The 15,334-nt window shown below is 35.7% G+C and overlaps 1 protein-coding gene and 1 pseudogene across 4 annotated transcripts in view; both read left to right on the top strand.

The window, feature by feature from the left end:
* CRPPA (CDP-L-ribitol pyrophosphorylase A) overlaps positions 1 to 15,334 on the top strand; it is a 168,652-nt gene that overhangs the window by 100,491 nt on the left and 52,827 nt on the right. The window lies entirely within an intron of this gene.
* Positions 551 to 1,178, top strand: LOC308561966 (large ribosomal subunit protein uL1 pseudogene; annotated as a pseudogene). The gene has a single exon. The product of its transcript is annotated as a large ribosomal subunit protein uL1 pseudogene (transcript).

Below are 15,334 nucleotides of genomic sequence, written 5' to 3'. Positions count from 1 at the left end.
ATTTAGGCTAAGTTAAAAGGGCCATGATCCACTATAGCTGACATCTCAGTGCCCAATATGGTTGCCAGATGAAGCATAGCATTCCCAGTTAAATTTGAATTTCAGATATACCATAATTTTTAGTATAGGTGTATCCCAAGTATTACATGGAACATACTTGCACTAAAAATTCTTTGTTGTTACTCTGAAATTTAAATATAACTGGACATCTTGTGTATTTATTTGCTGAACCTAATAACCCTTATAGAATTTATATTTACAATGAAATTATTTTCCCACCCCCGGTATGTTCCACACATTTATGGAATGGAGTCAGGTGAGTGTGTACATGACTCTGTACCTGTGAAGGCTGCCTGTTTCAAAAAGTGGCCTTGTTGGAAAGGAGGAGCCTTTGCTGCCTACTGCTTGGTATCTGACCTCCGTTGTTTTGAGCAAAGTTGGACTGGCTAAACCAGCTCTCTACTAAACTTCCAAAAATGGGTACAAGATGATTTTGCAAGACCTTCAAGATATGCCTCCCTCTTTTCTGTTTTTTGTGGCTCAAGGAGCCATGAGCAACAAAGTCTCCCATGATACCCTGTGTGAGGCGGTGCATGAAGTCCTCCATGGGAAACCATGCAAGCGCAGCAAGTTTTTGGAGACTGAGGAGCTGCAGATCAGCTTGAAGAACTATGACCCTCAGAAAGACAAATGCTTCTTGGGCACCGTCAGGCTTAAATCCACTTCTCTCTCCAAGTTCTCTGTGTTCTGGGGGACCAGCAGCACTGCTACGAGGCTAAGGCTGTGGATATCCCCAACTTGGACATCCAGGTGCTGAAGAAACTCAGGAATAAAAAACTGATCAAGGAGCTGGCCAAGAAGTATGATGCCTTTTTGGCTTCAGGGTCTTTCATCAAGCAGATCCCACAAATCCTGGCCTGAGTAAGGCTGGCAAGTTCCCTTCCTTGCTGACCCACAGTGAGAACATGGTGGCCAAAGTCGATGAAGTGAAATCCACAATCAAGTTCCAGATGAAGAAGGTGCTGTGTTTGGCCGTGACTGTTGGTCATGTGAAGATGACAGTGTACAACATCCTTGTAGCTGTCGATTTCCTGGTGTTATTGCTCAAAAACAACTGGCAGAATGTCAGGGCTTTACACATCAAGAGCATCCTGGGCAAGCCCCAGCACCTGTACTAAGGCACAGCTTAATAAACCATACTACTACCATTAACATAATAGTTATGCTTCTCCTCATTTTAGGAAACAAGGATAGCACACTTGGGCGCAGCTTGTCTCTTCTTAAAAATATAATAGTGAAGCTGTTTCAAGTATTGAGAATGTGTAAAATATATTTATTCTCAAAGACACAGGTGTGAGTTGACTCTTACTAGCCCAACAAACCGTCCAGTGCATAATTCCACCGTAAATTGTATTTATCAAAGACCCGGTGCTGTTTACCAGATAGGCCATTAAAAAGAGGCTATGGTTTAAAAAAATGGGGAAGCATCAGTGAAAAGAGTTAAGCAGACTTCTTTAATGAAGGCCTTCTCAGAAACCCTTTTCATACTAATGAGCATTTCATATATCCAAATTGGGGGCAAGGGGTGTGCCATTTTCTGTTTTCTCCTGTAACCCTTTAACTGTAGATAATTCATGGGACTAACGTTCCATAAAACAAGCTTTGGAAAACACTCCTCATAAATATGTCCTAAGTAAAGAAACCTCTATCTCTGGACTGACTCTTTTTATGCTTCTATACTAATTTTTCCATTTAGTTAAATCAGTCTCTCTAGTACTGATTGCCTACTTGATAGGCATTCTGTTAACTCTAAGGATGTGAAAATATATAAGCTGGATCTTCTGTCTGCTGTTTAGTGAAAAGAGTGTTGGTTTCTGCTTACCATGGTGGTGTGAGATAAAACTTTTTGTAATGTTCCTACATTGGACTTTTTCCCTAAATCTAATCCATCTCTGTGATAGTCATTAGGTTGTTTACATAGATAGTTATGTATTCTTTTAAGTCTCTGACCAATGAAGGTTTTCTAGATTTTTAACCGTTTTTCCTAAGACGTAATATGAAGTGCTTCATCTCTGGGTAGGTTTTCAGCTTATTGATAGTCCCTCCTTGGAAGAGAGAATATAGAGAACTGACTTCAGTATCTATGCTATGTATATGGTCTTTTGGGCTTAAAGAAGATCTGCTGTGATATGATATTTCTGATTATGTAGATGTTCTTGATTTTTTGGCTGCACCTTCACAGTGTTGATGTATATGGTGTTTATAGTTAAATAGAATTATGTAATCCTTTTTTAAAATAACACATGAAGCTGTTAAGCTTCCATTTGTGTTTGTGTAGAATTCTTTTACACATATATATAAGACTTTCTGCGTTTGATGAATTTAAACTTAGTTGTTTGGTTTTTTTTAGTATTTCAGTCTTTTATTATCTTTTTTGCTGTAAAATAAAACATAATTAATTAGCTATAGTTTCTTTCTTCATGTAATTTACAAATTAGATGTTGTGTATATTTTGTATATACCTTTAGGGAAAAATTGATTTGGAAAGGGCTAAAGATTGATTCCTTTTTTTTTTTAGTATCTGTAAATGTTCTACAATGCTGTTTGTGATCAATTAATGATCATTCTTTGGTAATTAAATAACTGACAAACACATCTAATTGTATAATATTTCAACTTAGTTTCTTTATATTTTCTCTACTGACAAGAAATTTTAACAAATGCTTTGCTTAATTCTAGGTATGCTCCACATATATACATTTTTTCTAATCATAGAGATATTATTTGTTAAATTATTGAATATGCTAGTTCCTTAGCTCTATCAATGTAGTAGAGCACTAATTTTTCTCCCTAAAATTGACTTTAAAATATTCTAGTGATCTCAATAAATTAATAATTTTAAATAAGCTCTTTGTGGTTATCTTAAACTTATACTTAAGGATCAAGTGCCTGGCTTGACCATTTATATATAGTAAAAAGTTTTCTGACTCTATCATCCAGTGCTCAGTTCCTCGAACTGTTAATAAATCAGAAAATATTTGAAATTTATGCTCCAGACAAGAAATGCAGCATGAAGTTTACCTTCACAATTTGTTGAATGAATTTAAATCAGGTCCTATCCTTCTTTCTAAAACAACCATACAAACACAACTATGAATAATATTAAAACCAGGTTTTATAGTTTAATCATATATAGGAGCTTAGTCCCCTTTAGAGTATTATTTTAAATAACTCTATACAGGAAATATTACTCTTCATTTATCCTATTATTTCAACTTTGTTATGCAAGTCACCATTGAGGTTCAAGATATAAAATTATGTGTTTGGGGAACATGTTCTAATTATTTGAAAATCTATATCTGATCATATAACAGTGAACTTATAGAAATTTATTATTTCTGGAATGAACTATTTAAGCCAATAGCTTAGAGTGTGTAGTATTCATTTAATTGAAGCCTAAAATATTGTTATGAGGACTTTTTTTATGCAGTATTTGCAAGTATACATTTTTAAATAAAAGTTTGCACATGAACTTTTATGATAAAATTTATAAAGTCTATAAAATTTATAAAGTCATGTAGCAGTTTTCTGTTTAATCTTTGCATTTTATATGTTCAGGGCTTTAGAGATAGAGGCACAGAGGTTCATGGTTAAAGAATTTCCCAAAACTATTATAACTTATTATTTCTTGCACTGAATTAGTGTCTTCCCCTGTAATTGAAAAACTAGCTATATGACCTTGATATAGTGACAATAAGTTTTCTAGGTCTCAGATTTTTCATTTGTAAAATGCAGAAGTCAGGACTATATGAAGCCTCTGTTGGGTGAACAGGTGAAGACACAGGAGGTGTACAGGCCGGACCAGGTGACACTATCTACCATGTCACTCTGGAACGGGAAAATTCTGGAACTGAGCGTAGGTTTTCTTTTCCTTTGTGACCATAAAACTTACCTATACTATTATTTCCTTTATTTTATTGAGAAATTACTCATTATAGTTCATATGTCTTATTATAGCTCAGAGAGGAAACCATTCTTTTTTTGCCCCAGACACCTTAAAGTGGCAGACAACAAGGGGATGTCTCGGCCTGCTCTGCTGCTGTAACATAATACCAGAGACTGGGTGGCTTCTAAACAACAGAAAGTGACTTCTTACCGTTCTGGAGGCTGAGATGAGGGCGCTAGCCGGGGGAGGTCTGGCGAGGACTGTCTTTCTGGTGGCACACAGCCCTTTTCTCATTTTATCCTTAAAGGGCGGGCAGAGGGTGTGGCCTGGCTGGGCTATCTTTTAATTAGATCGCCGATCCTATTTGCAAGGGCTGCAATTTCATGACCTAGTCACCAACCCAAGGCCTCACTTTCTGATGCCATCCCATTGGGGGTTAGGATTTTAACATGTGGATTTGCGGGGACACAAACGTTCAGTTCACGCACGACAGGGAATTCTTGTCCATCAGAGCTCAGTTAAAGAAATAGGAAACTTGTCATGGCAGGGAGTGTGCACCACTTCGGTCAATCCCTTTTCTCTTTTCCCTTCTTCCCCTGTGAATTGTCACTCCACTGGGTTTGATATAGTGGGAAGCAGCACTTTCGAAAACAGTGTTTGGTTTAATAAGCATTTTCACACAATGGGGCTATTGGGAAGAATTGCACCAGTCAGCAGAGCTACAAAATGCAAGCCCTGAAAAGGTCAGGGGATAAACTGGAGGAGCTCCGTTACCCCCTTCCTGCTCCTGAATGCCTTTCTCTTCTGTTCCTACAACTGCAGTACTGGAAGGCATACAAAAACGGAAGAACATTGCCAAGCAGTTCTGTAATTTTTTAAAAGAGTAATTATTTATAAAAGATTTATGAAAATCTTTCTATTTGACTCCAGCATAGGACATGGAACTATGAAATGAAGCTTTTTACTAACAACATCAAATTAGATAAAGCTGTGTGAATTCATCTGTTACAAAGTATAAAGGAGATCTGTCTGTTTTGATGAGTTAAATACTATTGTCTGGGTTTTAAAGTTTTGTATGTGCTGCAAAGGATACTCAGAAAACATTCTTGACTATGAATCTCTGTAATTATCTCAGGTAAATTCATAATGAAACAATAAGAAATATGTGAACAGGTCCCACTTCTCTAGGATGCCTTTGTGCCAAAAGACCTGTATTTGTAGGATACAACTGACACCAATGTTTTCCTCCCAAATGCACTCCATTTGCTTTGAGTCTTCTAGACATGAGTTATCCTTCAGGGATGTGTGATCCTTTGAAGAACAAATAGGCATATGTTGGCAAGTAGCAGAAGACAGATCATTTTTTTTTAAATGATAATCTTGGGGGAAGATAGACTTAAAACTCTACTTCCTACAATGAGCAATTACTTGGAATTTAACTGGGAATTATTTACTAAACACGCAGTACTTTCCATGGCACTGACTCACAGGGCATGCACACCAAACACTCAGCACCAAATCTGTTTACAGAAACCCATAATGCCCCGTCCAGCGTAATCAGGCTCTTTTGATGTGGGAATGTTTATGAGACTAAATATTTTTCACTTTCAATGTTGTTTTGGCTTTTATTGTTTAGACATAATCATTCTTTGGGAAAATATGAAGATCATAAAATATAATGTCTCTTCAAAATTGAGTAAGTTTGAAAAACAAAACTGTCTTGTGGAGTTTGGTTAGCTTACTTGGAAGACTCATTAGAGAGAGTGGCAGTAAGCTATTATACTTAGATATATCTAAATGAAATGGAATATTAGATACAAACCTCTGCTACAGATCTCCCCTTAATTGTTTTTTAATAAAAGAATCAACTTTTATGAATGAAAGTGGCCATGGAAATTTCTTAATGGACTAATTTCTTTAAGTATATTAGTTAGCTATTATTGCATAACAGATTACCCCAAAACATTTATCTCCCAGCGTCTGTGAGTTCTCTAGCTCTGGGCATTTCTCAAAGCTACAGTCATCCCAAAGCTCCACTGGGAATGCTGTGCTTCCTTAGCTCACTTAGGTGGATTGGAAGGATTCGGTTCCTCTGGGCTGTTTCACGAGGCCTCAGTTCTTCACAAGCCCGTGGATGGAGACCTGCCTGTATTCCTTGCTATGGAGGCCTGTCCATGGAGCACCTCACAGCATCAGTGCCAGCAAGACAGAGAACTAAGATAGAGGCCACAGTCTTCTGTAACAACCACCAAGTGACACACCGTCACCTTTATTGTGTTCTGTTCATCTCAAGCAAATTACTAGGTTCTACCCACACTCAAGGGAGGTGATTACACAGGTGTGGTACCAGGAGGTGGTGGTCACTGGGAGCCATAGTGGGTGCTGCCTACCACAGTAATAGCAGGGTGCTAATATTGCAGACTAATTTGTACCCACTCCATGCAAATTAAGGGGTTTGTTACCGAAATAGGGCTAGAAATGTAAAATAAACTATACACACAGATTCCATATATGTTTATATATATGTGTGTGTACATATATATATATGTGTGTGTGTATGTATATATGATTACATATACATATGATTACACACACATACATGATTTTTTGCTCTTGACATAGTAGTAGCGTAGTAACAGTTGGAGCAGGCTTAGCAGGGAGGTGGACAGCCAAAGACATGGAAACTTGTTTTTTATGTTACCGGTACAGTTGTTTTTAAAGAGCTTGATTCAGGTAGATACATATCAAATGCATTAGGGGCATCTATATCTATATCTATATCTATATCTATATCTATATCTATATCTATATATCTATATATCTATATCTATATCTATATCTATATCTATATCTATATCTATATCATCTATATTTATATCTGTATCTATATCTATATCTATATCTATCTATATCTATATCTATATATCTATATCTATATCTATATCTATATCTATATCTATATCTATATCATCTATCTATATCTATATCTATCTATCATCTATATCTATCTATATATCTATATTCAGTTCAGGTTAGTGAAACTAGTACTAAAAAATCATTGCTATAAAATGGTGGTGTTGAGTTTGAGAAAGTTGTGACCCATTACCTTAAGAGCGTATAACCCAGAAGTATTTTGTCTCAGAGACTTGGAAAAGAGTTGCCAGGAAACAGAGTTGCAGTAGTAAGTCAGGAGGACTGGAGACAAAAGGAAGCCAATGAGCCTAGCTGGTTTTTCTCAGTGGTCAGAGCATCCGACTGTGGATGGAAGGGTCCCGGTTCAGCCCAGGCTAAGGGCAGGTACCTCGGTTGTGGGCTCCGTCCTGAGCTCTGGTCAGGGGTGTGCAGGAGGCAACCAGTCAATGAGTCTCTCTCACGTCGATGTTTCTCTCTCCCTTTCTGTCCCTCCCTTCCACTCTCTCTGAAAAGCAAAGGAAAAAATATCCTCGGGTAAGGATTAACAAAAAATGTTAAAAAAAAAAAAAGGAAGCCAATTAATCTGATATCTGGAATTCTGCTGGTCATCTTCAGGGAAGACATGTTTGTGCAGTTGCAGAAAACACTGAGAAACTTCACCGGGAGTCATACTGTCCCCCAGTAAAACTCCTGCTGTATTATCAATGTCATTGAAAAGTTGAAAAGAAGATTTCATTTATGAGATTTTGAGTAATAAAATAGGGGGTAAAAGCATGACAAATAGGCTGAAAGAACAAATTGAATAATTAGTCCCTGGAAAATTGAGAGTTTTCTAATATATGTGGCATTATTTCAGCCCTTTGAAATAAAATGTGTTGTATATACCCTGCTCACAGCAATTTTATGCAGTCTTTCCTTAAATAACATTAGAAGGAGGAAGATAACTTTACTGTTTATTTTCATTGTATGGACACTAATTATCCAAGCTGCAAAAGCAGCTGTACAAAGAACTCTAAAATTGCAATGTTTAACTGAATCAAGTAGAGAACATGATGTGCCTGCTAGAGACTTGAGAACCTCAAGGAGGTTGAGAAGTGAAACCAGACAGAAATGTGAAATCAAAATAATTATTTTAAGATTTGACATCCTTTGTCAATGACAATAAGTCTGAATACTTTGAAATATCTGCGGCCTATTGACTATTAGATATTCCATGTAATTTAAGAGTATCACTTCCAAAATCATAGACTAAGGACTGTTTTCCAGGAATAAGAGTTGGTTGTATGTAAATTTTATTTTCTGTTTCACACAGTCAATATTTAGAAAAGATAATAAGTTTGTAAAATTAGAACATGTGTTGTCTCTGAAAATCCTACCAGCATTTCTGATTATGATCACAATGGAAATAGAGAGGGACTCTCTGCACTAAGAATCAGGGAGATATGAGTAATGTTTGGCATATAGATTTGTATTTGGAAAATGGTGAGGTTTATTAGTTTTCAGTTCATCTCATTACTCACTTTTGACAGTTGGTAAAGAAATATATTTTAATTAAACTTTAACTTCCTCTTACTGAATACATAATGGCAATTATATGCTAATGCTAGTAGGAAATGAGTTGGTTTAATAACAAACATATCTACAGTAACTCTTTTAGAATCTAGATTTTAATGGACAGAAAAAACACAGATGTTTCACAAAGACACTATTCATATTATTATTATGCTTTGGTCAGTGTTTATATTTTGCATATTTTTAATCACTGTATTATGTTGAAATCCTGTATCAGGAAGAATATAAGGAAATAGTGTTTAACGAGTACCATGGATAATTTACCACATTTTTCAGCTAAACTTATACATTTTACTCTTTTTCTTTTTTACTCTATTTTCTTTTTAAAAATGTCATCCTCAATCTGTATTTAGACCCTCAATGCTTCTAAATCATGGTAAATTTTACAACTAGGTCACAGATCTTCTGCTCCATGGACAGAGTTTTAAAAAGGGGTTTCAGGACTGTAAGAAATTGTTCACTATAGGACATGCTTTATTTACATTTTAAAAATTGTTTGCCACAAAGATTTTTCGGTGGAAGTACTGAAAGAAAGGAAGTTAATTTTTGTTTGTAGACTTTCAAGTTAAAATTAGGGTGATGTGAAATGTATTTAAATAGAGACCATTAAACTAATCTATATGCCTCTTACTGGTATGTCCTTACATTCAGTTTCCAAGCCTGAGCCAACCTTATGCTCTGTTCTTATCTAAAGTAAGATAACAAAAACAGCATTTTGAGGATATGCTGCTGTGAAAAAGTACCCACGACCAAATACCAAGCTCCATCTAAAATTTTTTTTAGTGTATGAATGTATGCATTTATAGTATTCTAAAGCATCTGCATTATAGTCTATATTTCTAATTCCTTTCTAGTTAAAGGTTAGGCCATTTTTCCCTTGTCTACCAGGTAGATATCTCTAAGTCTGACTCGATCTATTTAGTTTTGAACTACTCATAGGATTAATAAGTTTTGCTAAATATGTACACTAGAGTTTAATATAATTGTGCCCTATTTTTCAACATCTTAATCCTCTTATCCCTTTATTAAACTTCTGACTTCATATTTAGGATGTTTTGATGCAATTACAAGATTTAGGCTCTTCAGGGAGGGTAGTCTCTCTTTCTCTTTTTAATTTAAGAAAGCCCAGCATTCACATAGATTGTTTTTCTGACCTTCATGAGAAGAAACAGGCTAAAAACATATATAAGAAGTTGCTAAAGATTTAGTTGCTGAATTCTCAGTTCTGGCCCATAAAGAGAATAGGCATGATCTGATTTTTTTAGATGAAGATGCTGTATCATTTTCCCAAAATATGCTAATCGTAGAGCAAAGATTGGAACATGCAATGACACATCTCTGAGCCTTGATAGCAATTCGGTAAGGAAGTCATTGCATTTAGCCTAAAAACCACCAGTTGAAGAACTATATAAATGCAAATGGGAAGGAGCTTAATAATTTTTAATAAATGAACCAGCCAGTGTGATTTCAGAAAGCCTTGTTCATATTTTCTCAAGTTGTGCCTTCTATTTTGTGGTTTCCATTTTTTTCATAAACTAAAAGATCAAAAGCCTTCGACAGCAAAGTCTTTAGAACATGGGTTTCCTTCTCAAGCATACTTTCTCAAGTCAAGTAAGTCACAAGCGAATGCTTCTTACCTTCCTCAGATTTTTGCTGAATGTTTTAAGGCCTTGGAAAGAAACAATTTTTGTTTTGTTTTTGTTTTTAAGTATGTGCAAGAAAGTCCCTTTGCCAGGTGACAGGAGGAAGTCACGAGATGGCTGAGACCTGACCCTTGCCCTCAGCAAGAGAGGTTTCACTGATTGAATTATATCAGATTAATTGGGTGCTGAAATGTGTAACTGGTGTATTTTGGATTTCATTTTCACAGATATGTGTACCCCAGAGGTTGGCAAATGTGACCCTTGTGGTCAATTCATGAATATAAGTAATGGGAAATAGTTATTTTGCTGTCTCCTCCAGTGTGGCTGGTTCTGGGGAAACCCCTACCTTGAGATTGCAGATCTTCTCAGCTAGTGTATCTTTGAGAGCTTATATTGGTTGATTGATTGATTTTTTTATTGATTTTAAAGAGAGAGGAAGGGAGAGGGAAAGAGAGAGAGAAACATCGATGTTAGAGAGAAATATTAATCAGCTGCCCCCACCAGAGATGGAACGGCAGGTGGGCAGGGGCCCTGACCTGGAATCAAACCCAAGACCTTTTGGTGTATGGGTCAGAAGCTCCACCCACCTGAGCCACACCAGCCAGCGCTGGGAGCTCATTTAATAAGAAAGCTTATGTGCTAAGACCAAATAACAGAGAGCTCTCTCATTTAGGCTTTTGTGAGTAGTGAATTTCCAGACTAACTAAAATGTGCAGGAAAGAAAAACAGTAAAATCCAACCAGTTTACCAAGTTATGATTTTTTAAAAGTCTTAGAAAAGTTACAGAAATTACTAAATTTGTATCTACTGTTATAGATTCCCTGACTTTAACAAGGTTTATGAAAGAAGGAAATTTTTCTCTCATGACCTTTAATCTCACTTTAAATGCTAAACTTAAATGGAAATTTTAGATCTGTGTGATTGTCTCATCAAATATCCAGTTTGTCTTATGTTTCATGACTAAACTACTGCTAATTTCTAGCCTTCTTAGTCAGAGTTTTAATTGATTTATATTATTTGGATATTAAATTCCATGTATTTTCTAATGCTTCTGATATTTTAGATGGGAAATGCAAATTTTTTTTGCCAAAATACCAAATTTATTAAAAATTTTATTTTTAAAAGGAAAATGTAGACTATGTATTGTTTGAAAATTGCAAAATTGTAACTAAGGTAAATATTGATAATTTTTAATGAGCTATGAAATAAACATACACTTGCCATAGTTTGTTATATAATATAAGCATATCAATTTTAATTTCATTTTCAAATTTTCAACTAATTACCTTAATATTTTTAAAATAGTGTTTTTTGATTTCTCAACATAGTATCTATTAATTAATATGTGTAAATATTTATGTAGCTTTATGTTAGAATATAGATTTCATTTTATACTTTCTGAACAAAATTTTATTATTATTTCAGAACTTTTTTTGTATATATCTTTATTGATTTCAGAGAGGGGGAGGGAGAGGGAGAGAGAGATAGAAACATTAATGATGAGAGAGTCATTGATCCACTGCCTCCTGTATGCCCCCCACTGGGGACCAAGCCTGCAGCCCAGGCATGTGCCCTGACCGGGAGTCAAACCTCCATCTCCTGGATCATAGGTCGATGCCCAACCGATGAGACATGACAGCCGGGCTTATTTCAGAACTTTTAAAAATGCAGCATTTTTGTCAGTTTCAACCAAATTTACTGAAGATCAAGGCAGAATGGCTTTTTAAGCCAGTTGAATTAATTCGATGAATAATTGACTCATCAGTCAGGAATGTTTAATTGCAAATGTCAGAAACACACCACAAATTGATTTAATAATATAACTGAAAATCCATGGCCTTATGCTTTGCTGGACCCATATGCTCAAAGAGTGATTGCCTTTTTCTCTCTTGTCTGTCTCTTCCACCCTGCCTACACCCAACATCTTGTTACTTTAATTTTTTCTTATCTGACTTTTTTTTAAATTTTATTTTTCAATTACATTTAATATTATTTTGTTTTAGTGTTAGGTATACATCTGATTGCTTGGACAATCATATACATCACGAAGTCCCCCCCCCCCATATTTCAAGCACCCACCTGATACCATGCATAGTTATTAACTTGTTTCTTTGTTTTCTTGCAGTTTTCTAAAGAGTATCAAACATAACCTTCCCCTGCTCCATGTTTATATTTTATTAGTTTGTAAACTCAGTGGAATTAGTATCTTCATCTCAATTTATTTTCACCAAAGTCCTGGTTTTCACTCGCATAAAGCTTGTTCGTAAAACCTATCTTTATTTTCTGATTCAATTACTGTGTCTGATGTAGATGTTCATCCTATTAACCAGGCCTAGTTGTTTTTTAAAATATATCTTTTCAATGATGAGAGAGTCATTGATCGGCTGCCTCCTGCACCCCCCTGCTGGGGGATCAAGCCCGCAACCTGGTCCTGTGCCCCCACCAGGAATCAAAATGAGATCTCCTGGATCCCTAGTCCATGCTCAACCGCTGAGCCAGGCCGGGCGGGCAACCTGGCCTAGTTTTTACAGAGGCTTGAAGAACAGGAAATGGAGCTGAAGCAAATGGTTGTTCCTATGCAGTGACAAGAATGGATGTGTAGGGAGGCGAGGGGCCTTGGAGAGCAGAGCCTGAAGACATTACTGAGAAAAAGTCACATCAAGGGAAAGAGGCTTTTTATAATGGGGTACCCACAGCCTGTTCCCAAAGATGGGGAGAGCGATATTAAAAGTGCTTGGCCATTTCAGGTATCACTGTACTTTCTCAGACCCTATTCCTGGCCAGAGGGCAGCGGAGGACATCCCAAGACTTGCTGAGGCCCCTCTTTGCTCTTTTGGGATGTTCCCATCTCAGTGCAATTAGATCTGACACTGGCTGTGTCGTCATTGAGACTCGGATGGATTGTTTCCTGAACTGGGTTGCCTTGATCAGCTGTATGTGGGGTTGTATTAGAAAAACAGTTTTAATTTTGTAGAGAACTAAAGTAAAATCTCAAATCAGTTTAAAAATTAACCATGGTTTGTTTGTTTTTTAAAAAAAGCAGAATCTCTCTGGAAATACTTGGTTCCAGGAGGACTTGTTCTCGGATTCTTGCTCTGTTTCACTGTCAGAATTGGCTCAGTGGGATACATTCCGGGGAGTCCTAGGGAGCCATTAACACCGTTTTCCTAATAGCGCTCACCTTAATTATCTGCTTATCTTAATTATCTTTGCTTCCAGGGATCATTGTGTAGTTTAGTTTGCTTTGGGTTGGACTCCTAATTGTATATTATAAAGAACATTCTAAGCAGTGTTTTCCCATGCATTATTTATTTATTTTTTAGCTTTGCCTCCATGATTCTTTGTGCGGTGGGGTAATCGTGGTGATGGTGCAAGAACCTATCAGAATGACTTGGGGAGTGTTTCTCCACAGGCAGCACATTCTCCACTTTACCTATTGCCAAGTGCCACCTCCCTAAGAACTTTCATGGAAAATATGCCATATCTTTTAGGCATCTTCAGATTCCCATCCTACCCCCCCAAAAATCCACTAGAAACAAAACAAAACAAAAAAGGTTTTAAACTCACACAACATAATTTCAGGTTTGCCCAAGTTTCAGAGTATTAAGGTAAATCAGACTACTGACTTCGTGTACCCTTCATGTTTGTCTTCAGTATCCTTAAGAAAATGTATACCTTATACTCATGTAACTCAATTGATTAAAAAAGATATTTATGAAAATAGTACAACAAAATAAAACATGATATAAGAAGTAAATCTAAAATTAGTTTTCTTTGTCACTTAGATTGTTCTGGGGAGAGAAGTATTCTCCACAGATATTTTTTTCCCAATACATACATACATTTTATATATGTGTGTGTGTGTGTCTATATATATGTCTATATGTATCACATGACACATTGCCAGAGGGTAAGGGGGTGGGGGTAGGTGGAAGTGGGCAAAGGAGGGATATGGAAACTTTGCTTGGGAAGATGGGTGCACGATGCTGTGGGCAGTTGATATTTTGTTGAGTTGTACACTTGAAACCTGAATGGTTTTGTGAACCAATGGCACCCCATTAAATTCAATAAAAAATATACAGTAAATTTATTATCTAAAGTTTATAGTTTTAATTTATGGGAGATACTGAGTTTGAGAGTATCATTAATTATAAATCTAGATTTTTTTTATTGAAGCAGATTTATCTTAGAAGAAGAATGACTTTTTTACATTGTGCTATATAGGATATTAATTTCATACGTTTTTTAAAAAATTATTTTATTGTTGAGACTATTACAGGTGTCCCCCATTTCCTCCTTTTGCCCCCCTCTACCCATCTCCCATCCCACCCCACCCCTAATCAGTGTATCATGAAAAAGTCCCATAGTTAACTAGCTTTGGAGGAATATTGAGATTCCTCAAATATAAGGTCAACACAGAAAATTTAAATTATTTTTATATTCTAGCAACAAAAAAATTGGAAACTAAAGTTAAAAAGATAAAGAATATCACAGTAAGTAGCATAATAAAACATAAAAGTCTTAGAAATATAAATTTAGAAAAATGTTCACAATTTCTATACTTAAAGTTATAAAATTCCACAGAGAGAAATTAACACCTAAATGAATGGAGATACATATCAACTTCACGGATTGACAAAATAACACTTTTCTACCAATTGAGCTATAATTCACTGCAATCCCAATCAAAATACCAGCAGTCATTTATTTTTGAAAGTGACAAATGATTCTTAAAATTTATATGGTAGTGCAAAATATGTAGAATACCTTTATTCTTTGAAAATATAACAAAATTGTATGACTCACATCAAATGATTTAAAGACTTGTAAGGCTACAGAATCAAAACTGTGTGGAATTGGTGTAATAAAAGATAGAGAAATTGAACAAAATAAGGCATCTAGAAATAGACTCACACATATATAGGCAACTGATTTTTACAAAGGTACTACAGTGATTTTACAGGGGAAGAAAAATATTTTCAATAACTTTTCTAGAACAATGGGAGTTTTCAGAGAACTTTGAACTTCAACTTCCACATTTCACCTAATACAAAAATAAATTTAAGATGATCAGAAACCTAAAATTAAAAATTAAAACTAAATCTACAGGTACACACAACATGGTTGAATCTGAAAAACATTATGTTAAGCATTAGAAACTATTTACGAAAGAGTACATACTGTATGAATTTTTTAATGTGAAGTCCTATAACAGGTAAAACTAATATATAGTAATAGAAATCAGAACAGCAGAGAAAGA

This window comes from Miniopterus schreibersii (genome assembly GCF_964146895.1).
Source record: "Miniopterus schreibersii genome assembly, chromosome: 9".
Taxonomy (NCBI): Eukaryota; Metazoa; Chordata; class Mammalia; order Chiroptera; family Miniopteridae; genus Miniopterus; species Miniopterus schreibersii.
The sequence above is the reverse complement of the archived record's forward strand: the minus strand, read 5'-3'. Positions and strand labels throughout refer to the sequence as shown.